Source organism: Anastrepha ludens, chromosome 2 (assembly GCF_028408465.1).
Source record: "Anastrepha ludens isolate Willacy chromosome 2, idAnaLude1.1, whole genome shotgun sequence".
Classification (NCBI taxonomy): domain Eukaryota; kingdom Metazoa; phylum Arthropoda; class Insecta; order Diptera; family Tephritidae; genus Anastrepha; species Anastrepha ludens.
Genome location: NC_071498.1, coordinates 182091641 through 182114691, shown reverse-complemented (window position 1 = coordinate 182114691; position 23051 = coordinate 182091641). Strand labels below are relative to the sequence as shown.

Sequence of the window (23051 nt, the reverse complement as noted above, 5' to 3'; positions counted from 1 at the left end):
TTAATTGTTCAGCCAATCACAGTTGATGCGGAAGAGGTAGTTCGCTCGCCTGATTCGGCAAAGAGAGCACAAGAACGACTCACTGACATGTACTCCAGTGCGTCTTCGTAAAATTCATCGACGTCAAATAGTCTTCGGTTTATTTTATTGTTCACATGCATGACTATTTCGTTCAATTCATTGAATTCTACAGCGGGATCTACTCAATGTTAAGCCAGTTTTTCTATTTCGGTATTCTTTGCTAAAAGAATAAATGAATCATAACGTACCTGAACGTAGTAGTATAAACCTATCAACGCCGTATTCGTGACAAGTATTCCTCTCTAAAATGGTGTTGGACTGGTTTTCATTGGGGTAATAGGGTTTGGCCATTTCAATGGGGGTTGAAACCATTTCGTTTAATATATAAATCTGATTTTTAATTTCGGAGCCAAATGGATTCTTGAGAGCGGTGTACGTAATAATTTCGAGTTTTGTATTTAGGGTATCAAATACTTCTTTAACTGCATACGTCGTGCAAACTACGAGTAGTGAAATAACTGCGTCTTTGTGCTGCCAATTTAACTTTTTGGCGGTTAACATTCGTAACGGTCAAAAGTTCTTCCGATAGCTCAAACTCAATCGTTAAGTCCTTAAGTGCTTTTGCGCGGCATTTGTTTTTTTAAATTTTTTTTTTCTATTGTTTAAAAAAATTTGTTTTCAAAACTTCCACAACTAAAGAATAATTTCATTCCGGTTAATACTAATGACACTAAATAAAAATTTCAACCAATAGTCCAGTCAAAAGAAGATTTAACTTAGTAATTTTAGGAGTATGCGAGTTTATGGTTTTATTATGTAAAGCCCATCCCTGTGAACTTAAGTTTGAGTTTTCGGGGTCGGGGGTTGTGTCCCGCAGCCGCCATCTTGGAAATAAAGGTGCAACTGGTTTTTGCGATTATCTCGTGAATTTCGAAAGTTACGAAAATTTTATAAATTGCTTTTTTGTAGATAATAATATTATCTACAACTTTCATCCAAAACTTTTTATTGTAATATAAAATTAATAATAAAAAAGTTATAAACAAAATTACGCGAAAAATTAAGGGATGAATTGTTTTAAAGCGTAATAACTTTTTTTTTATTGATTTTATGGAAAATATACATCAGAGCTTTTTTATAGAGCATTCTTTTGTGAACATTTTTGTCTATTAGTTTTTTCCGCTATCTTTATTTAGGCGTATGATTTTGAGCTGCTAAGCGGAGCAACCAATACATTAGCGAAGCGCGTCCATGATTACACAGGCCGACAAAATTTAACCAACATTCAGACCCAGAAACCAGACTCTATATTTCCGCAGGTTTATGATGCGCTGAATCCAAATCTGGCCTCAGAATTGCTCTATCAGCTCTGGTTTTCGAGATATCCTAACCTAAAAGTGCAAAAAACACAATTTTTGCCCATATTTGAGGTTATGTAGCCTTGCAGATGTTTTCTTTCACCAAAATTAAAGGATGGCATCTTTAAATACAAGCCTTCTTTTTTCAAATGGCGTTTTGCTTGCTCAAATATCATTCTTTTTCCCAGAGATATAGCATTTTGAAATTTTCATGTTTCGAAATTTTCCTACACCTGAAAATCGATTAAGATAACATAGACATGATATATTCGATTACTAATTTTCTTGAATTGAGTCTTATTTTTCTTAAAATTTTGTCTCACACCATAAGTGTGCTGACTCACCACATCCCTACACTACCTAACCTTTGGGTACCGAGTCACACACAGCCCTAACCCCTAGAAACCACCCCTATCATACCGCGAGCAGGCTAACCCACTTAACCGCAAGCAGGCTTACCCACAAACTCCAAATTTACATACTATTAATCCATATATTTCAGGCCCTCAAACCCAAGAAAATTAGTAATCGACTATATCATGTCTATGTTATCTTAATCGATTTTCAGGTGTAGGAAAATTTCGAAACATGAAAATTTCAAAATGCTATATCTCTGGGAAAAAGAATGATATTTGAGCAAGCAAAACGCCATTTGAAAAAAGAAGGCTTGTATTTAAAGATGCCATCCTTTAATTTTGGTGAAAGAAAACATCTGCAAGGCTACATAACCTCAAATATGGGCAAAAATTGTGTTTTTTGCACTTTTAGGTTAGGATATCTCGAAAACCAGAGCTGATAGAGCAATTCTGAGGCCAGATTTGGATTCAGCGCATCATAAACCTGCGGAAATATATAGTCTGGTTTCTGGGTCTGAATGTTGGTTAAATTTTGTCGGCCTGTGTAATCATGGACGCGCTTCGCTAATGTATTGGTTGCTCCGCTTAGCAGCTCAAAATCATACGACTAAATAAAGATAGCGGAAAAAACTTATAGACAAAAATGTTCACAAAAGAATGCTCTATAAAAAAGCTCTGATGTATATTTTCCATAAAATCAATAAAAAAAAGTTATTACGCTTTAAAACAATTCATCCCTTAATTTTTCGCGTAATTTTGTTTATAACTTTTTTATTATTAATTTTACAATAAAAAGTTTTGAATGAAAGTTGTAGATAATATTATTATACTAATACTAGATAATACTATTATCTACAAAAAAGCAAAAACCAGTTGCACCCTTATTTCCAAAATGGCGGCTGCGGGACACAACCCCCGACCCCGAAAACTCAAATTTAAGTTCACAGTGATGGGTTTTACATAATAAAACCATAAACTCGCATACACCTAAAATTACTTAGTTGGCTATTTTTTTGTCTCTTTTGACTGGACTACAATACTTTCAATCGAATTGTCAGATAAGCATATTTACATTTGTTATTTTGCCTACATGGCTCACTGTATACACTGTGATTCATATAATCGCCAACGAATAAATGTTTTAAATTCTAAGTTTGAAATTATAAATGACTATAGCATAAAGTTGGCACATAATTTTCTGCAGCTAAGTAATAATAATAATAATTTTAGTATCTGTAATATCTGCCTAATGGCCGACACTTCAACCTAAAGGATAATTTGTGTCCTGCTACATGTTTTAGAAGTAGTTGATACTAGTCCTATTGACTGGCACGACTATTATTAACTGTACTTCATCTGTAATGCGATTCACTAACACATTTTAACGATATTCGCATTCCTCAATCACAATTTCAACGATTTTGCTATTCGATAATCGATTTTATAACGAACATCGATAAGACAAAATCAGCGGTTTGGTTAACACCATCGACTATAAACGGCAACAATTTTTTTGTAGTTAAATTAAACGAGCAACCAAGAATTAGTAGTTTGAATTAAAACTGTGAAACTTATTAAAACCACGCGTATATGTCGCGTTCGAGTATTTGGCTTATGACTTATCGCGTCGAGAGGAGGTAGTGAGGCCTCACACAGTGAATAGATGTTTGCTCCGGGGTGTGAGCAATCCTTGCGATTAATGTTGAAGGGAAGTTCCAACAACTATTCCTTTTCATTCTTCTTTTACAGAGGACCTAATTTCTCAGCTTGATGGTCATCGTTGAGGTTCCAGAATAAGAGCTATTCTGACTGAATAACCTTGAAGCTAATTGTAAATTCTGGCTTTATATTACTAGGTTCTAGCTGCACTGCCCGTAGTTGAGCAATGGGGAATATCCATGAGCCAGTCGTCCGTTAACCGTAGCATACATCGCGTAACAAATGCGATCAACCGTTTCATGTTTCGCGCAAAGGTGAAGTTTCCAATGACCTAAGTGGAGCGGCAAGCTCCAAAGAAAATTTAGATTGGGTGGCTCGTCTGTGGCGCGGTTCTTTTAAGAGTCGTCGATGATATCCTAAAGCAATACGCGTGTAAAAAGTATTGCGTAAATATTCATTTCAAATAAACAATTGCTTTTTACTTTGTGCAAATATCGAATCGTTAAAAGTTAGTGAATCGCACTACTGCTTCTATTTGCTCTAGATGTTCTCTGCCTCAGGCTGGAAATTGGGTGAATGCCAAATTCTTTCAGTAAATTAACCGCCTTGTGGACAAATATCAGAATATATGCAACATAAGCATTCTTGACTTCATTCGGATCCATTTGATCTAGTTTAAAGATGTGCGCTCTTGTCTTGTTCTTGCAGTTAGCGATGAATATCGTTATCTTTTTCAACAATGTACTTAACGAATTTTGTCGCTAAGGGTGTTTGTGTGATTAGCAAATTCATTACTGTAAGCCACAAACGTCGCTCTTAAACAATAAAGATTCTCGACCTCCAGTAATTTGAGAATCGACCTATAGAAATCTCTAAGTTTAGTTAAGAAAATAACAACCAGCAGAGCGTTTGCTTGTCTGAAAGTTAACTTTAACAAATGTGCATAGGTATGGACTATGTATAAAAAAAAAAAAAAAAATAATTGGCGCGTACACTTCTGTTAGGTGTTTGGCCGAGCTCCTCCTATTTGTGGTGTGCGTCTTGATGTTGTTCCACAAATGGAGGGACCTACAGTTTCAAGCCGACTCCGAACGGCAGATATTTTTATGAGGAGCTTTTTCATGGCAGAAATACACTCGGAGGTTTGCCATTGCCTGCCGAGGGGTGACCGCTATTAGAAAAATGTTTTTATTAATCTTGCTTTCACCGAGATTCGAACCAACGACCTCTCTGTGAATTCCGAATGGTAATCACGCACCAACCCATTCGGCTACGGTGGACTATGTATATATGTATTTAATATATGAATTTGAGCACGCTCTTGTACATCACACTAAAGTAGGTCCAAATTTATATCGGAATTCTATATTTATTTATTAAGTCTAAAATTCGTTTGTCCAACATATTAGCAAAATTTATCAGCACGCTCAAAGATAATACTTCATTCTCATACAAATATAAGTAGACATGACTTAAGAGTAAACAAACATACATACGCATGCATGCGCACTGAAAAGTGTTGACCCTGTGTTCATAAGCAAGTGAAATATATTTATAGCTTTTCAATTTTAACTGTAAATTTATTTACATTTACACTCGCACACAAATCAGTTATGTACACACACACACACACACACACAATGACACTAAAGCTTTGATTCTCATACTTAACGATTAGCTACAAAAAGCACGTCACAAATAAACGTCAGCAGCTCGCGTTTAAGTCAACTCATTTGAAATTTCCTAATGGGAAAATAATTGCAAGTCATTAAACGTATGCAAACACACACACATATACATATGTACATACCACAAAATCTGTAGGCCATAAAAATTTTGCGACGCACTCATGCAACATGCCCCATGCCACACATACGTTATGTGCAACGTATGGACGACGCCACTCAGCACTGGAATAGCATTAAATTTATTAAAATGCCAATGCGTTTGCTGTCAGTCGAAGTGGTCACGTGATCAGCAATGACAGCGGAGGCTGCCGAACGACTGGTTGGCTGTCTGGTCATCCTCTCAGTTCTGTAGGTTTATCTTGCATGTGCGTAAGTGTGCATTTGCCACTTAAGGTATGTGTGTGTGTAGGTATGTATGTAGGACCACAAACGCAAGGTGCAGATTGGTGTGGATTACGTCGCGGCTTTGCAGGAAGTTGATACTCTTTTACTTGTTGGTAGTTAGATGTGGTTGTGTTCAAGGGGGATAAGGGGTATGATGCACTCGTATGTGTAATATATAAACAGTTCTTGTTTATTTCGGGCGCAATGAAATTTGCATGAATTCGCATTCAACATTCACGCACATGAATGGATAAGAAGCATAGGAAGACAACAGTTTCGGCCAGTGAGACAAATTTTGTTGGGATGGCATACAAATAGATAGTGGGCAGTGGGATCACCATTCGAGATTCTTTTAGGATTGCGCGTTTTACGACTCAGCTCTCTAACGCCGGAGGTAGCACCAATCGAACGTGTTTTACGAGCTTATTGACGATCAATATTTTTTCAGCCAATACATTCACAGATTGGTTAGCCTTACAAGGGAAAAACATTTTCTTGATGGTATAAAACTGGCTTCAATGGAGAGTTGTGAAAATGGGCTGACTATTTTTTTGTCTTTATTTTTATTATTTTTTTACCAATAGTCGGCTGGTTCTACGTTACGAGAGTCACCTGTATTTAAATACGGCCAAGGCCTGTCACTTCAGCTGCATATCTGTTCCCCACAGTTTTATGCTGTTACAACGACAATAACTACAACAGCACTTCTTCACTCGCAGAATTGTGATTCTATTGACTTTTTTTGTAATCCAAATCGGATAGCTCAATACATTAAATCTTTTTAAGTTAACACTAAGCGAGACTGTTTTTGGAGTTTTAGAAATTCCTTTGCAGGACGATGGTGTCGGGCAGTCATATCAGAACTTCCAACCTTGAGTTGGATCTTCCTTTTGATTGAAAAATTAAATTTTCATTTTTGTGACCAAACTAGTTTCGAAAATTAGGAATTAACTTTCAAATATCAATCAGGCAGCTGAAGTAAATTTCAGTGGTAATTTTCGCGTAAAATATCTTGACCCATTATTATCACTATAAGCCTTCGAGATTTAACTTACGTCGCAGAGGCGCAAGTCCCACAGTACGGCTTTCAAAGCTTTGTGCCACCTACAACAACAAAAAAGGAGATATGTATGGAATGTTTCAGTCGCTCATTTCCTGCTGGGACATATACCAATTTCTTTCCAGCAAATACTTACTTAAGGCACCTTTGTGTGCCATAAGGATATTTTGCATGCTGGTAAGTGTATTTACATACATACATACAGACATATGTGCGTGAACATTCTGCACCACTGCGCTAAGTACTTGGAATGTGCCACAAGTGCTGACACGAAGTTAAGTCGCTCTTACCAAGCAAATATGCAGGCAAGTAAACACCCAATTCACAATCAAACTAATCGCATACGTGGCGTAAGCATCTAACCGATCAGCCTACACCCCCCTCCTTAGTCAATCCGCAATGCGACGATACTTAAAATCAAAATTTATGCTCGACTGAGTTGCAACTGTCGAATGCCAAGCAAATGCGGCAGGTAGATGATAATATGCAATGAGAAGAAGACTGGCTAATGCCCAAAGAGCAACTTGTAAGGGACAACATCAAACCCATTGCATGTGGCTCTTGCCGGTGTCACCAATGCAAGCGGTGCCACCGCACTGTATGGTTGAGTGATTTTGGATGCGAGTTCCATAGTCGGTAACGACAAAAGTGGTATTTGCCTAACGCAAATGGGAAAGAGCATTGAAGAGGTTGGCTGAGTCGAAGCAGTGGCAGATGGAGAGGAGCTGAGTGGGAAGCCAAGCAAAAGGAGCTCGTCGATGCAGTGAAAAAATTAACTGACGCCGTTTGGTTTGCGCCCCAATGCGGCACAATGGGTAAAGATGCTGCCTGCTGCACTGAGTAGCAGCTTGTTGGCTGCATGCTTCGATTGCGGGTGTTGTGGACGAATTGGGCTGTGGCTGGTTGTCAGATGAATTTAGTTGCGGCAGGGAAAGATAGCCGAGAATTGATGCTGCAATAAATGCGGCGGATTCTCAATCAAGTAGATGGGAAATATGCAATTTCCTATTGATACTGCCGCAATCAATGCCCGACCGCCCATTCGACTGTGCGCTGCTGGTAAGCTGTGAGAATTGTTAGGCTTATTGTTGCAGGTGTTGGCTATGCAGGGGCTGTTGTTGCAATTGCGTGTGTCGTTAAAGCAACAAATCGGATTTAAAGCTACAAACTAGCAAACGCATGCGAATACGTACATATGCACGTATGCATATATATATGTACATATGTATGTGTGTGGCTATGCTCATATGCGCAGTTTATTTCATTCGGGCGCATTCGTATGTATGTATGCATGCATGCCTGCGTTCACGTGAGCTGACGCGCGCCCATAAATACACAGCATATGACTTATTTATGTTCGCAATCGCATGTATGTGTGCACATAAGTGTGGATGTATGCTGTATGCTGATACCAACAGTGGAACCGGTTCACCACGGTCATTATTTGTCGATTGTTTACAACTTTTTTTTGTTCTTCTTTTTTTTTGTAATACATTTTGAGCTTCACACATTGTCTGCTCTTCCATTTTCTCCTTTTCATTTTTTGTTGCTGTACGGCTGTTGCTGCATTTTTATGCGTTTGTGGCTTACGCTATTTTTAGCCTCGATCAACAACAGTTCGCTATTTAAGTGTTGCAAGGCGCCTCTCTGCCTTCGTCAACTCCCCGCAACTTTCTTTTCGCTGCCCCTGCCCAAACTGCATGCGCCGACTGTGGCTGGTCGCTCTTCGCTCGCTTTGTACAATTTGCAAGTTGCAGATTGCCGGTGGTCACTACATCGTCGGCACACAAGCACATTCGTCCTTGAGAAACGTGCACAATTTCTGCGGCCGTAAACCAAAACAAGTCTGTAGAGGCGTGGTAAAAATGATAACAAAAATTTTAGCTAAAAATAACGACCACTAGAACTAAGACGGCAGTCGACTGTTACTGTTGCTGTTTCTATAACTGTTGTTGTTGATGTTGCTGGTGGTGCCGATGAGCCGGTACAAATTATTCGCTCGCGCCGCTCACTAACGCTCACTCCTTCCTCCCTTTGCCACTCTCAGCGGCCGATGGATTTTTTTATGCCATTTCATGCGATAACTCGAATGTGCGAGTGTTGTATGCTTATGTGCATGTGTATGTGCATGTGTGATTGGATGTGTGCATGCTTGTGCGCTTAAACTATTCTTGTTGACCATCAAAGTGCGCTGTGGTTATTTTTAAACTTTCGCACAACATGCAACAGCCTATCATTACGTACCTACTCGTACGCTGTATTCATGATTCTTTTTGACACACAAACAAAATTCGCATGCAATTGGCGTGTTCATCATCTTTTCGGCTTAGCTGCATCTATATAAGTACTTAATTACATACATACATACATACACACCTATGCCTGCACACAAGTGAAGATGATTGTCTCATTTTATGTTAATACTTAAGGTTGCTGTTGAACCTTGTGTGCCTTTTATTTGTATGTATGCATGCATATATGTTAGTGGAATACTCAATTATAATGATTTGTGTGTGTGTATGCATTATGGAATGCATTTCATTAAAATTACAAATAAGGTTTTTTACTCAATAGTACACTTCTTCACGCCGGCAAAGTACAAAGAAAAATAAAAAATTAACTCTGGCAGGTGAGTAGAAAATTCTTTACAGAGAGTTTAATTACCGGCATCTCAAAACAGCTAATATTTTATCTTTTGGATGTAAAGGGGAAAAATTAGGTAGAAATTGAGATCCGTATTAAGTCTTTGCCTCTATGGAAGGGTTTATTAAAACATTATTTATTTATGTTATTTATTAACGACGTAGGGGTATTTGAATACTACAAAAACAGAGTTCACTCCAAACGTCATATCGCGAAAACTATAATAGCTGTCTCACTGATTTTTCTTCTTAAGAAAATGTGATATAATTTATTCTTTCTGTAAAAAGCTATGAAATTTCGAACGCTTTTGCCGTTTTATTTTATCCAATATGGTGAATGGAAAAAAAATTGAAAACCTCTTTGCTCATTCGTAAAAATTTAACAGTTAGTAAAATACGAGTAGTAGTTAGAAGTTCGGAATCAGTTTATCTGTAGCATTTTCTAAACACAGCAGGAACCACAACTCGATCATGCTAATGAATTGGAAGTCTTGGTCTTATGTCTTAGTGGGGGTATTTAAGTAACTATAGCTGCATCAAAACTATTCATTAGCAACGACCAACCCCATTTCTTGCCACGTATCGTCGTAGCATTGAAGAGGCGGTCAGCTTGCACTTTTTTAAGCTTTTATTTGTCTGCATGATAAAGTAGCGAACTATGCTTTTGATATAGATAATTTATTTTCCCAGTTGACTCTTATGATTTTCCCTAATCTGCTCAGTTTTCATTCCTAAATTTCGGTAAATGGCTTCTCACTACTGAAAACATCTTTCCATCCCAGACTGATGTGGGCGGCCTTTCGGTAGTTCTCTTTAAGAAGTGTTCCATCATTGAAACTCCGCTAAAAAAAACATTTAATAACTCACTTGCCGGAGGAATGTTCGCTGATGATGGGAAAGTGACAACAGTTCCTTAAATCTTTAAAAGTGGCAATAAGAATGATGTCCGTAACTATAGACCAAAATCAAAGGTGCCCACTACTTTCGAAATCGAAACTATTAATAAAGAAAAATTGTACTTTGCTACCAAATGCCTAACTTCTTCCACCAGCATTGTTTTGTAAAGGTAGGTCCACTGTTTCACCCTGGCTGTCAGTGAATATTACATTGAAACATTTTCGTGTGGATTACATCTATACTGATTTCTCCAAGGCCTTTGACATGGTGTCACATAGAATTCTTTGTACACTGGGTCCTCTTGGCTTTCACTCGGTTTTCCTTTTATGGCTAAAATCTTATCTAATACGAAGGAATTGCCTCGTTGCAATTGAAGCTGAATCTTCTGCCCCTTTCATTACCACTTCTGGGGTACCTCAAGGTAGGGTTTTGGGCGCCCTACTATTCGTCTTATTTATAAATGATATTAGCAGATGCTTTTCATTTGCCAGTCATCTATTAAATGCAGACCAATTAAAAATGTTTGCCTGGGTGCACGTATTCATGCTCCTCTTTAGATTTTAAAAAATATTTTCAAGTCCTTTACTCTAAATTTCGTGATATTCCACAATCGTCTTAAATCTCTAATAATGCCCTCCAATCGGTAAATGAGCCCAAAGGTCTTGCAGTAATTTTTGATTCTAATTTTTCTTTCTCAAGGTATATCAATCGTGTGCTTTATTAAAAGTAATAATTCAAACTTCTCAGACCCTTACACGATGAAATTACAGTTTACCACGATTGTTTGATCCAGGTTGGAATGCTTCATTTATTTGGAGAACTTATCACCAGTTATCACTAGAATTCAAGGCGCGCAAAATATGTTTCTCAAATTTTTCTTTAAAAATTTCTGTCCCCTTTCCTTCCTATAGATCCCGCTTGGTTTAATAATGCCCTTAAGTGCAGAAAGCTGATTCTGTCGCTTTTTCTTTTGTGTTTAATTTAATTCAAGGTGACACTGATTGTGCGTTTCTTTTAGAACGCATCAACTTTCTTATTCCGGCGAGAACTTTACGAAGCTTTTACGGTTTTTATCCGAAGATATTGAACACAATTTCGAATCCAATGCATCTATTGCTCTGACTCTTCGCGAAAGGGTCTTGAACTTCATAGCGTTAGATTTTACAATTATTAAAAATTAATTGCCTTCTTTGTTGCATTATTTAATTCGCAAATATAATGGTTATTGTTATGATTACGTTCTATTTTAGTTTTAGCTCCTTTTATTTGCAATTTTATTAGGAAATTAGTTATATTCGCATTAAAGCAATAGTCAGCAAGAACTTTTGTGTTTTTTTTTATACTAAATGAAATAAATTCTGTCCAAAAAGTACCGGGAATTGTTCAATAAAACACAAAATAATTGTTGAGGCTCCATTCGAGGTAATAGTCCACTCATCAAAGCTCTTTCATCGAATTCTCCTTAATGGTCTCTATCGACTTAAAGCGGCGTCGCGGAGTGACAATTTAAGTTTTGGGAAAAGGAAAAAGTCAGATAGAAAAGGAAGCTAAATGCGGTGAATACGGTGGTTGTTCGATGATATTTGTCCAGTTTTTGGTCAAAAAAGTGTCCACAATATCAGCCTTGAGAGACGGTGCGTTATGATGGTGCAAGGTCCATGAGTTTACTTTCCACAAATCGGGCCATTTCCTACGCACATTCTCTCTCAAATGTCGCATAACTTAATATAATAATTTGGAACGAATTCCGAGGGCACAACACTATGATAATCAAGGAGTAGACTGAATTTCACTTTTGACCGACTTTGACTATGCCCACGTCTCATGACCTGTTGTGATGCGTTGGGGCCGAAAAACTTGCTCGAGTATGTCTTCAGCCCCCTTCTTTCGATGAATTTGTTTAAAGAAATTCAACTTCCTTGGAACGAGTCGAGCAGCCACGCGTCTCCGTCCCAATTGATGGTGTAAAATGTTGTGAGACACGCTAAGGTCACGGGCTACCTCCATCAAACTTAAATGATGGTTTTCCACCACCATTTCCTTGACTTTATCGACGTTTTCATCCATTGAAGACGTTGATGGGGGACCAGATCGGGGCAAATCTTCCACGACTTCTCGACCCTCTGCAAAAACCACTCGTAGGCCCTTGTTTCTCATTCAAAACACAAATTCTTTGTTCGATATTGTTATCCATAGTGAAAATCGATGAGCACACTTGCGGTTGACTGATATAATTAAATGCCAAAAACAAGATAACTGACAGATCAGGCTCAAATTCTGCCACACTATAGAGGACAGTTGCACCAACATTCCAGCAAAAAAAGATTTGGACTCATGTGTAACGCGCGCTTTTTAAATGAACAATTCCTGTTATTTTTTTGACAGAATGTATATAAATTAATAATGTCAATGCTATGAACAAATTTCTAACCAAGACACACAGACTTTTCTTTTACCCGAATTTAAAATACCACTTCAAAAAATGTTTTTGTTTTTTACTAATACCCATTATTTTTTTGACTGTATGTATACAACACAAGCACATTTCTCCTAAAGGCTTCTGATTAGAAACGAAGATGATGAAATCGATTGATGTGCCCTAAATGAGTTGGATAATGAATCATTGCAATAAAAGGAGAAGTGACTGCATTTCCTTTAAAAAAAACAAGACCTGTTCCTTTTTTTGCCTTATACGAGCACTTACTCATTCCAAATGCTTAAACAGTTAAATTGATCAACGCGAGTCGATAATCTTAAATACGACGTTAACTGTAAATTTTTTATAAAACAAATATGCATTATTCAATTATGTGATATGTCACATATTAAGTAACTGGTTCATATTTATTCACACGCATTAATTGCCATATGGGTAAATACTTAACAGTTTCATGACTGAATGCGGCAAAAGGAGCGCAGCTTCGAATTCATGATTACTCTTCCCCTTATATTTTGGATTATGGCGCAGTATTTAAGGCCGATATGAATAAAGATTTTTTATTTCGAGATGAGTGAAAATGTTAAATATAAAATAAAGTTATATAAAATCTTCCTAATGAAAGGTAATCGCTTATGGTAATGAGCAAAAACTAAGAAAATATTATTCTATACCAAATTACGGCACTAATTGTTGTAAAAAATAGCAATTAAATTACCAAATCAGTGGCGTAACTAATTGAAATCTATAAGGTCAAACATTTTATTAATCGCTGTTCATGTGCGCCATACTCGTGCAATTACTTATACGTACATATTTTTTTATGCAGTTGCGTACAGTAAAACCCTATGGGCAAAACGTTAGGTAATTACAATAGTTCAGCCGATGTTTTAGCTAAACTCCACCATTTGTTTAGTGCCATAATAGGAGCTATCGGTATTTGCCAAACCAATGCTTTTGGCTGTCCTATAGCTGTATACCAAACGTAAATTAAGGAGAGTTGATTCTCAGGGTCTTATGCTGGTCTGCATACCATTCCTGAGTGATGCTGTTATCGATTGCTCCGAAAGATTCAAGTTTTACTGAAGACACCCACAATGTGAAAATTCTTTAAAGGAATCGCTGTGTAGCGATAATATCATCTATGGGTGAAGGTCTTCAAGTTTGGTATACAAACAGCTTAGAGATGCTTAATACCTTGGAAGTCGGCCTATAATAACGAGCATAATTTTTCTTCCGCTTTTTAAAAACAATTGATGATTGTTAACTTTCATTCATTTAAGAAAGTGCTTGCAGATAAATATTTACTGGAAAAAACCTCAAAGGGAATTGCCAACGCCAAACAATTCTTGAGCAAGATAGCCGAAAGACCGTCAGATGAGATGTGCAAATTGCCAAAATTTAGGAATGGAGGTATAGCGGATGAAAGGTTATCTCTCATGAACCGAGACATAATTTGACCTAAAAAAATCTGCAAATAAGTTAACTGCTTCCTTGGCCGAATATAAATCCGGGTCGTTCTGTTTACGTAGAACCGACTGTCGTGGGAACGGTAGGTGTTGCTGCTGTAGTGTTCTGTTGAAATAATTCTAATTTGCGATTAACGCCATTTTACTACCACTGTTCTCGATTAATGTTGTTGTTGATGTGATAACGTCTTTTAATTCGATGTAGCTGGCTGCACGCACCAAAGCATGCGTCGTTATCTTGCTCATGCGTCGTTACTTTGCTTGAACTGCAAGCGAGAGCGCTGAACGAACGACAAAGAGGCACAATCGGCCCCCGCGTTCGGCAACGTTCGACATCTGGCTCTGTCCTACTTGAGTGAGCATATATATGTATGTATATGCGCATATGTAGGTATATAAATTCACATACTTGTATTTGCATATGCCTTCTTCCTGTGTTCATGGTAATGAACCATTTCTCTGTTGAGAATAGGACGATGATAGGAAAAGTAGGAAAGGAAAGGGAGTGTTTCGAGTGTAATGTGTCTTGATAAAGTCAAATCGATGATGGTGCCTTTTAGTGTTGTTGACTTATTAACGTCTGATGCACAATCGAAATTGAACATATCTTTCATGAATTTGATAAATGTTTCGTCATTTTTCACGTTTGTGTATATGTAACTTGACCTATTCCATTGCGATTCCATTTACCTCCTTTTCTATATCCATACAAAATATCTACCAAACAAATAAAATTAAAATTTTCTTTTGAAATATGCAACCATTCCACCAGTATTTTCTTACGACGTTGTCACGTTAAACTATCGCCAGTAAACCGACTTTACAGACAACCTCGTTTTTTTTTTTGTTTACTTGAATCAAATCCATTTCATGGGATCCAAGGATATCAGCAACGTTTTTATCTCTGTGTCTGAGATTTCATTATTTTGCTGTAGGAAAGGCTTACCGAAAGAGCGAAGTCTTGCTGTGGCTAGACCTAGAAATTCGCATAAGTACTGACTTTCTTTCCCTCAACCTGACAGCTTCGGCAGATGAGATTGAAAGAGTTGACCTGTAAGGGTTGCAGTGATAAGTGAAATGCATGGGCGAGAGCTTCTTAACAGATAATTCGCCCTCTGGATGCTGTACGATGGTTCTGTTTTTTTGTTGTTGTAGTGTATGTAGTTAACTCCTTCACTCTTTCTTAGGAGTGTGAAGCAATGGATGTTTTTATTGTGTTGAATGGGGTAGCAACTGCCATGGCGTCTGTTGTGGCTAGTGCTGAACGTTTTCTTGTTAGCTCATCTGTTATCTGCTATCTACTATCTTCTATATTCCTATGACCGGAAACCCATATCTGAGTAGTTTGAAGCCAATGACCAAGCAATTCTAGTTCCTCTCTACACTATAAAACTGTAAGTAGTTGGGATGAAACGGAAATGGAATCTAAGGTCTTGCTGACTGCTTAATTACAAGAAGTGATATAATAGTTACTCTTGCACAAATTTCTTTGCAATGTTGTAGTGCTTTGTATGCTCTCTGATTGCTAATAGTTGTGCCTAGATCACGCTAGCATAGTTAGCAAGTCGAATGGATTTGGATAATTTGAACGACTCCGAATAGAGGCCAGCTCTTACACCACAGTTCATCTTAGAACCGTCAGTGTTCAATGTAAACCTCAATGTCGAATCTACCAATCACCTTCCCTATCCTCCATTCGGATCCCGGTGGGAAACGTACTGTAAAGTCTTTCTTTAAGCTAAGGTCGGAGATTGTGAACTCTGATTTGTTTTTGAGCAGCGAGGGTCTCTGTTGGAGGATCTTGCTGTGACCGTATAATCTTGTTGTCCAGCTTCCTATGACTGTGAGTATCATCGCGCTGCATGTAGCGATTGTGTTTATGGATCGGCATGTGTACTTTTCATTTTACATCATTTTCATTTATCATCAAACATCACCGAAACCGGGATACTCGAACTCGACTTTTCTGTTTCAAAACGATTTCTGATTAGCTCTGATGTTCCCCTCAGTGCTAAGAATATAGTTTTTGAAAAGCGGTTTATCTAAGCAACTTAATTTCTTTCTGACCAAAATTCCAGAAAAGTCTGCTAAGTCTGACAGCCTACAGTAACCACACTTATGTATGTAAAACGACATAGAGGGTCGTGGGTGGCTGAAAAGCTCTTCTGAACCAATTGGGTCCTCACAACAAGATATCACTGTTTGTTGTTTTGGGGAGTTGTAAGAGCAGTCTGAAAATACTAAAAATGCAAACTCTACTGTCTAGAGCTGACTGTTTATTTTTAGGGTAGGGGTGATAAAGTTATATATTTAATTAATTTCAAATACTTCAAATACTATCATGATTAGCTAATTAAAATGGAAATTAAATTGTATAAAATATTCAGGGAATTGCCTGCTTATCACTTACCTGTTGTTGTTGTTTTTTTCAAATTATCAGTTCAAATGGGCAGCGAAGCGGGACAGGCTATCGATAAAATGTTGGCGGCTCTGAGAGGCACAGCGTGAATGCAAATCAAAACGTTTTTACTTTACACTACTGTGTGAATTCTTAACACTTCTTTGAGTTTGAAAATGTTGTTAAATTCCTTTAATTCGCAGTTTTTATTTTATTACTCTCGACACTTTTTCTTCACGCTGTTCGTCATAGCATTTCGTTTTTGCTTTTATATTTTGGATATTATTTTTTTTGCGTTCTTCAAACGTGCGATATATTTCAAGATCTCACAAATTGCTGCTGAAAAAAAAAAATATCTCGATTAATGAAATTCTCAACGGAGTTGCTGCTTTTGCTGATACAAATATGTGAATAATTATCGTAGCAATATTTAATGAAACCCAGCATATCGCCAATAAAAAAAGTAGCCATTATTCCTAGATTGAATGCGAATGTCTTGAAAGTGTGTCGCATGTGGCTGGAAGCGGTGACAATAGCAGAGAATGCCAGAATGGAGGTGTGAAATCGAAATACACACTTATTTATGTATATAAAAGCGCGTGAGCGCTATAAAATTAAGCAAACACAATAATTTTGTATTGGCTGAAATAATTTACAGGTCTGAAATGGCATTATAGTGACTTTTCACCTTGTCCCTTAAGGTGATTTTTTCTGATTTTATAATTTCATTTAAACCATTTATTTATTTATTTCATTCTGCTGAAGTGTTTTTTTTGAAGTCTTCGTAGAATAATTTACAATAAAACTACCAACAGTTCATTTCTACCCAACCGTTCATATTCTCCGGTGCGATATTTAGTGGGCAAAATAAAAAAAAATTAAAGAAAAGTTTTAAATAAAATTAAACATATTTCATTGTAATATTGCAATGCACATAAGATATACATCTATTTATTTATTTTTTATTCTTCTTCTTCTTGATTGACGCGATAACCGCTTACGAGATTTTAGCCGATTTTTTAGTTTAACAAAGCGCGCCAGTCGTTTCTTTCTCGTGCTAACCGGCACCAGTTGGACACACCAAGTGAAGCCAAGTCTTTCTCCACCTGATCTTTCCAACGCAGAGTAGGGCTTCTTCTTCCGCTGCTACCACCAGCTGGTACCACATCGAGTACTTTCAGAACCAGATCGTGTGTATCCATTCGGACGACATAATTTCATCCAACAGGTCAGCTGGATCTTTTTTCGTTGCGCAATGTCTATGTCGTCGAAAAACTCATACAGCTCATCGTTCCATCGCCTACGATATTCGTCGTCGCCAACCTGCAAAGGCTCAAACATCTTCCGCATAATTTTTTTCTCAAATACTCCAAGGGACGCCTCATCGAATCTCGTCTTCGCCCAAGCTTCGGCGCAATACAATAGGACGGGCATAATGAGAGACTTATAAAGTGTTAGATTTGTTCGTCGAGTGAGGACTGTACTACTCAAGAATCTACTTAGTCGGATTCGAAGTACGTCAAAAACCGATAAGAAAGTATTGTGCCTTCCAACGCTTCCAAACTCATCGCATTTTCTACAATCAATGTTCTCTTTATTACCAATTTTTGTTTCTCCAGTCTTAAGTTTGGTCCATATTTTGTTATTAAAACGGCTTATCAAAACCAGTAAAACCATCAATGAACAATATTTACCTATGTGGTGTGCAATGGAGAGAATTTCGATTATCTTTCAGCAAAAAAATGGGCACAGTCTCTTAAGAGTTAATTTGGTACAGCCTATTTCGTGACTTGTCTCAAACTAGTGCAAATTTGCTGCAGAGTGACACAGTTGGTGTTCGGTTTTACACTGGCAGTGTTGCCATCTAAACTGTTTATGTGTGATTGCTACAAAAAAAAATCTCCTCACACATGAGGACAGTAGTCTAGTGACATCACCGTCGATTCTGATGTTGACAGTTGCTAGCACTGGGCATATAGCGAGAGCCAGTGCCGGGCTCTGAAAAATGAGTTCGGCACTAATTTTTTGCTACACAACGTAGTTCGTTTTACTGCAGGGATATGCTTGCTTACTTAGTGGTGTTGATATTTTCCGCATGCTTACATAGGTGTATGAGTGAAGCAAGTTCTCAGTGACTTTTGCTCTTTTTTTTGTTAATTTATAATGCAATGTTTTTATTCAAACTGAGTTTTTGTTTTCCATAAACTTTCGATGTAGAACAAGCTGAGTAAACAGGGGAAGTACTCAAAGGTGGATTAGAAAAAATGTTTGCTTTTCGCGGGTTATCAATTGCAGAAAATGTTATGCCGATTACTGTACAATTAAAAGCCTTTTTTAACACAGAATAAGGTTAATATTCTATAAATTCAAGCTTTGGAAAAGTTTTAAAGAAATTCTTATTAATTAAATAAAGAACTGCACTGCTAGGGAACAAAACAGAAGCTTAAACAAAAGAGATTGACATCCGTTCTTGGGTATTTATTTGAAATTAGGTGGTTTTATATTTAATAAATATGAAAACTGAGTATTTCACAATTAAAAATATTTATATTTATTTATATTTGGTAGAAAATAAAATGTAATTATTTTTGATTTTCATTCTATAGTTATTCGGAAGACGAGCGGGTATACCGAAAAATGTTTATAATAAGGGTAAGAAATGCCAACTTCCTGCGATGATTTAGTAAGAACTAAAGTATAGTCCCCAAATAGATTAGACAGGTTAGCTTAACCCTTTATTGCTTGAATTACCATTTTTTAATTATCAATAAGATATATTAAAAGATAAATAATGAAAACGTTAGATATTTTGGTTTCTTTTTTACGGAACCTCAAATAAGAGTTAATTGTAAAGTACAGAAAACAGGGGAGAAGCGGAAAAGCGGAAAAAGGACCATCCGTCGAGTAAATTGAGTAAATCGACTGAATGAAAATAATTTTTTTTTTGCCAGAAGGTATTTACATTTTACTCTGTTATCGTTTTTTGAACATGCATCACTCGCACTTCAATTCTGCTTTTTCACCCACTTCCACAAAAGTGAGGTCATTTCGAAATGTCATAAAATCAATTTGTTTATTATTGCTAAATATGCATTGAATGGATTAAAATAGTTTGAATTATTTTATAGTACTTAATTTGGAAATGAAATTGAATTAAAAGTGCCGTACCGTATATGGGCCCATATGCGGTAAAGGGTTAAGGCTTGTAAAATTTCTTCAAGGTTTTTTGGTTTGAGTGACCCTCAAATGCCTGGCATAAACTACACGTGGCATGTGGTGTAAATGTATTTGAATATTTAAAGAGTCTTCCACGTGGCAATGCTATTCAAATACAAGATTTTGGTCAAAAGAAAAAAACAAAAATTCTCACATAATGGAAAATTTTGTCTCACCAACTGCGTCAGACGTTTTACACGTCCTATTAGTGTACGTTCCCAGTTTTCTTCTCAAGTGTTAGGGGTAAAATATGTGTTGACAATTGTCACATCTCTATTAATTTGCACACTTAACATTTGCTTTGTAAATACTACATTTTCTTTCTTCCCTTTGCGCCAGCTTTGTCGGAAGCAATGAAATATGCAATTTAATCATCATGAATTGGCGACAAAGTGCAATGTGCGGCGCCATTAAAGGAACGCCAAAAGAGTAAAAACATAAATAGCTAAAGTAAAAGCAAAACAAAAAAGCAAATAAAACGGAAAATGCAAATGAAAAGTCAACAAAGAATAAGGAAAAGGTGCAAGCGACAATTAACATCTTCAGCGACAGCTTGAGAGACTTGTTTTATGAAATAAATAACTAAGTAGCGTGCGTGTGTGCGTGTGTGTGTAGGTGTGCGTGTGTGAGCTGGGTCAGCTGTTTGTGTGTTTACGGGGTAATAAAGAAAAACGTTGCCTTTCGCTGATATTATTGTGCGATTTTTTCATATTTTTTGTATAGCATTAAAAAAAATTTTTTTTTTCGTATTCTTAGCTATAATTTAAAGTGAGCGCACGAGACGACAAAGATCTGCTGGCAGACAGCCAGCTACTATTTGTAAGCACATACATGCGCACATGTCTATATATATGTAAGTAAGTGTATGAGCATCCCGTGCCTACACGCTGAACAGCCACGTGAATTTTCACACAAAGCAACTGAGACAATTTTTAGTATTTTCATTTTTTTTCAGATGAGTTTGCTTTCATTGAAAGTGAATTTTGGGATGCTAATAGTTCGGGTGTATTAAATTCGCAATTTCCAATGCTAAATAATTACAATTTTTAATAAAATTCGGAAATTTTTTTAAAGAAAATTCCTTTCCATGAATCTTCAAAGCAATTTTTCGCGTTGGGTATTGAAAGATTTCCGAATTCAGAGCCTATAAAAGTCTGTATACCTGTCTGATTTTGACACCTTCTTTCGGTGGGTATTAAGGCGAATGTTTATGGCGTGCACAACTTATGGCGAGTAAGTAACGGGTGTTTTGTTTTAGACATATGAGATTTACAGTAAAATGCCTTTGACATTCCTTTCAGTATTATTCAGAATATTACCATGCAAACTGAAGGACGCTTACAATTCGCGAAAATAAATGGAAAATTGCAGCTTCTTGAGCTAAACTTAAGTATCGACTATCGTAATTATCTTATCTTATCGAAGTATCGTAAGTTATCTCCATTGGGGAGAGGTTTATTTTTCATAGGAACCGAAAGAAGAAAGACAAATTTCATTAACTGCCCAAAAAGATGCGGGAGTTGCCTTTATGCCACTGGTGTCATTGGATTCTACTTTTTCAAAACGGCATTTTTTTGTTTGGTTGGAGCCCAAGTTACGGTTACTGGTCAATGGTGGCAGATATATGCAAAATATGCGCGAGTTTTTGACTACTTACAATAACGTCAACCACAGGCTATGCAGTTTGATATATTGGAATTACTTTTTGTGTGAGTATGTCAAGTCATTGGCTAACGCTAAGGCTGGTGACTGCCAAGCCACTATTAGGAGCGTTAGTGGCAAGACACGACGGGAGTGGTTAAAAAAAAGCGATGCAGTCGATGTAACAAATATTTAGAAAATATTCAATTCTCAATAAATTTGCCAGCCATGTCCCCATTCCACCAACTCTTTTGTGTCTAATTTAAAAAAGTCCAATGCTTCTAAAAAAGCCCTCCTTATATTTACCCAATAAATCGTAAGTTTGTTTCTGTAATTTTGCCAAAAATCGCCACGGCCAAGGCGCTTAATGATGATGCTTCTGTTTTTAATTTTGTCTGTGATTCAAGAGTAGGTCTGGCACAGAAATACGTCGCAATTCTTTTGCTAAGGTTTGAATGGGGTCGTTGCTTGGCGGTAAGCGTGTACAGTTGGCTTTGTAAACGAACGAAAAATGATGTGGTGATGTAAGAATTTTTTTCAATTTTTGTTCGCATTTTTCTTTTCCTGTAATACCTACAAATTTTCTTAATTTAGAATTTTCTAATTTGCCTACAGTGCTCTCTTTCTCTCTCTCTCTTTGTCTTCCTCCCTCTCGTGGCTCCCTCCCTTGCTTTTTGCTGATATATGCTTTTGTAAAATTTTTTTTAATTCGATTATTCGATTCAGCGATTAATTTTAAATTTAAAAACAATTTTTTTAGGTGCATTAATAGTATAAATAAAAGTGTCACATGACTTTGTTATTCGCAATGTTAATATAATATATTGCTGGAAATCAATTGAGTTTTTTGCTTGTTTTGGCCACTTGAAAAAAAGTATTTCGCAATAAATACTTTTATAATATTTGCTGATTTAATCAAATGCAGTTGCTCATTAGATTTTATGAAATTAACTAATTTTGTTTTTGCGTTACTTAATATTTCAATTACAGAAATGCCTCTTCGGCGTTTAGTTGTGTTACATTTTTACACATTTTTCTGCGCCTCAGCATGCGAAACTCCAATTATTTTTAATAGGTGCGCATTTTGTCACTTTCGTTCGTACCCCATCTGCATTTGTAGTCACAGCTGAAGTGTGAATGAATCACATTTTTGCAGTTGTGTAAGTAATTAGGGTTTCATGTTAGCAATACATTACCTTAGTTGAAAGAAAAGCATTTGAAGAAAAAAAGTTCAACAATGGCATTCATGTAAGTTGTTTATCTAGTTTTGTGAAAAATAACTGTTCCCTGTTGCACTGCCACTCAATTTACAATAATTAATATTCAGATAGTTTTATTGCGCCTCCATTAGAATATTTGATCATCCAATGATTTAGTAACAAAATTGGAAATGGAACAAAAGTCCCGTGGCTAACAAAGAAAAACCATTATTTTGGTTGAAATCAGCATTATTCATCAACGTAATTCCCATCAAGAACAACGCAATCATTCCAGCACCGCTCCAACATTTCAGAACCACTTCGTAGAACGATTTACCTTTTGTCTTAAAAGAGACCTCAGTTTCAGCGATAATCTCTTCATTCGAGCGAATAGCCAATAGTCGCCATTGTTTTGATTGGCTTGTGACACGGTGCGTCTTGATGAAACAAAACAGTGAGCAATCGCGGCACCCACTTTGAACAGACCTTTCTAAAATGCTCATGAAATAGGTATAAAGCCAACACGAAAAAGAAGTTTTTTGATATCTTCACAATGCTAGTCAACTCACGCAACTTTACATTTCGATCATTCAAAACGATTTTTTTGGTGTTTTCTGGTATTGTCG

At 36.9% G+C, this 23051-nt stretch overlaps 1 protein-coding gene across 4 annotated transcripts in view; it reads right to left on the bottom strand.

Annotated features, from left to right (window-relative positions):
* The window catches only part of LOC128855994 (sodium-coupled monocarboxylate transporter 1), a 178511-nt gene that overhangs the window by 141372 nt on the left and 14088 nt on the right, over positions 1–23051 (bottom strand). For 2 of the 4 annotated variants that reach the window (XM_054091309.1, XM_054091308.1), the window contains exon 2: positions 16382–16708. The gene's annotated coding sequence lies outside the window, so the exon portion shown is untranslated. The remainder of the gene's footprint in view (positions 1–16381; positions 16709–23051) is intronic. The other 2 variants (XM_054091310.1, XM_054091307.1) reach the window with 1 other exon arrangement.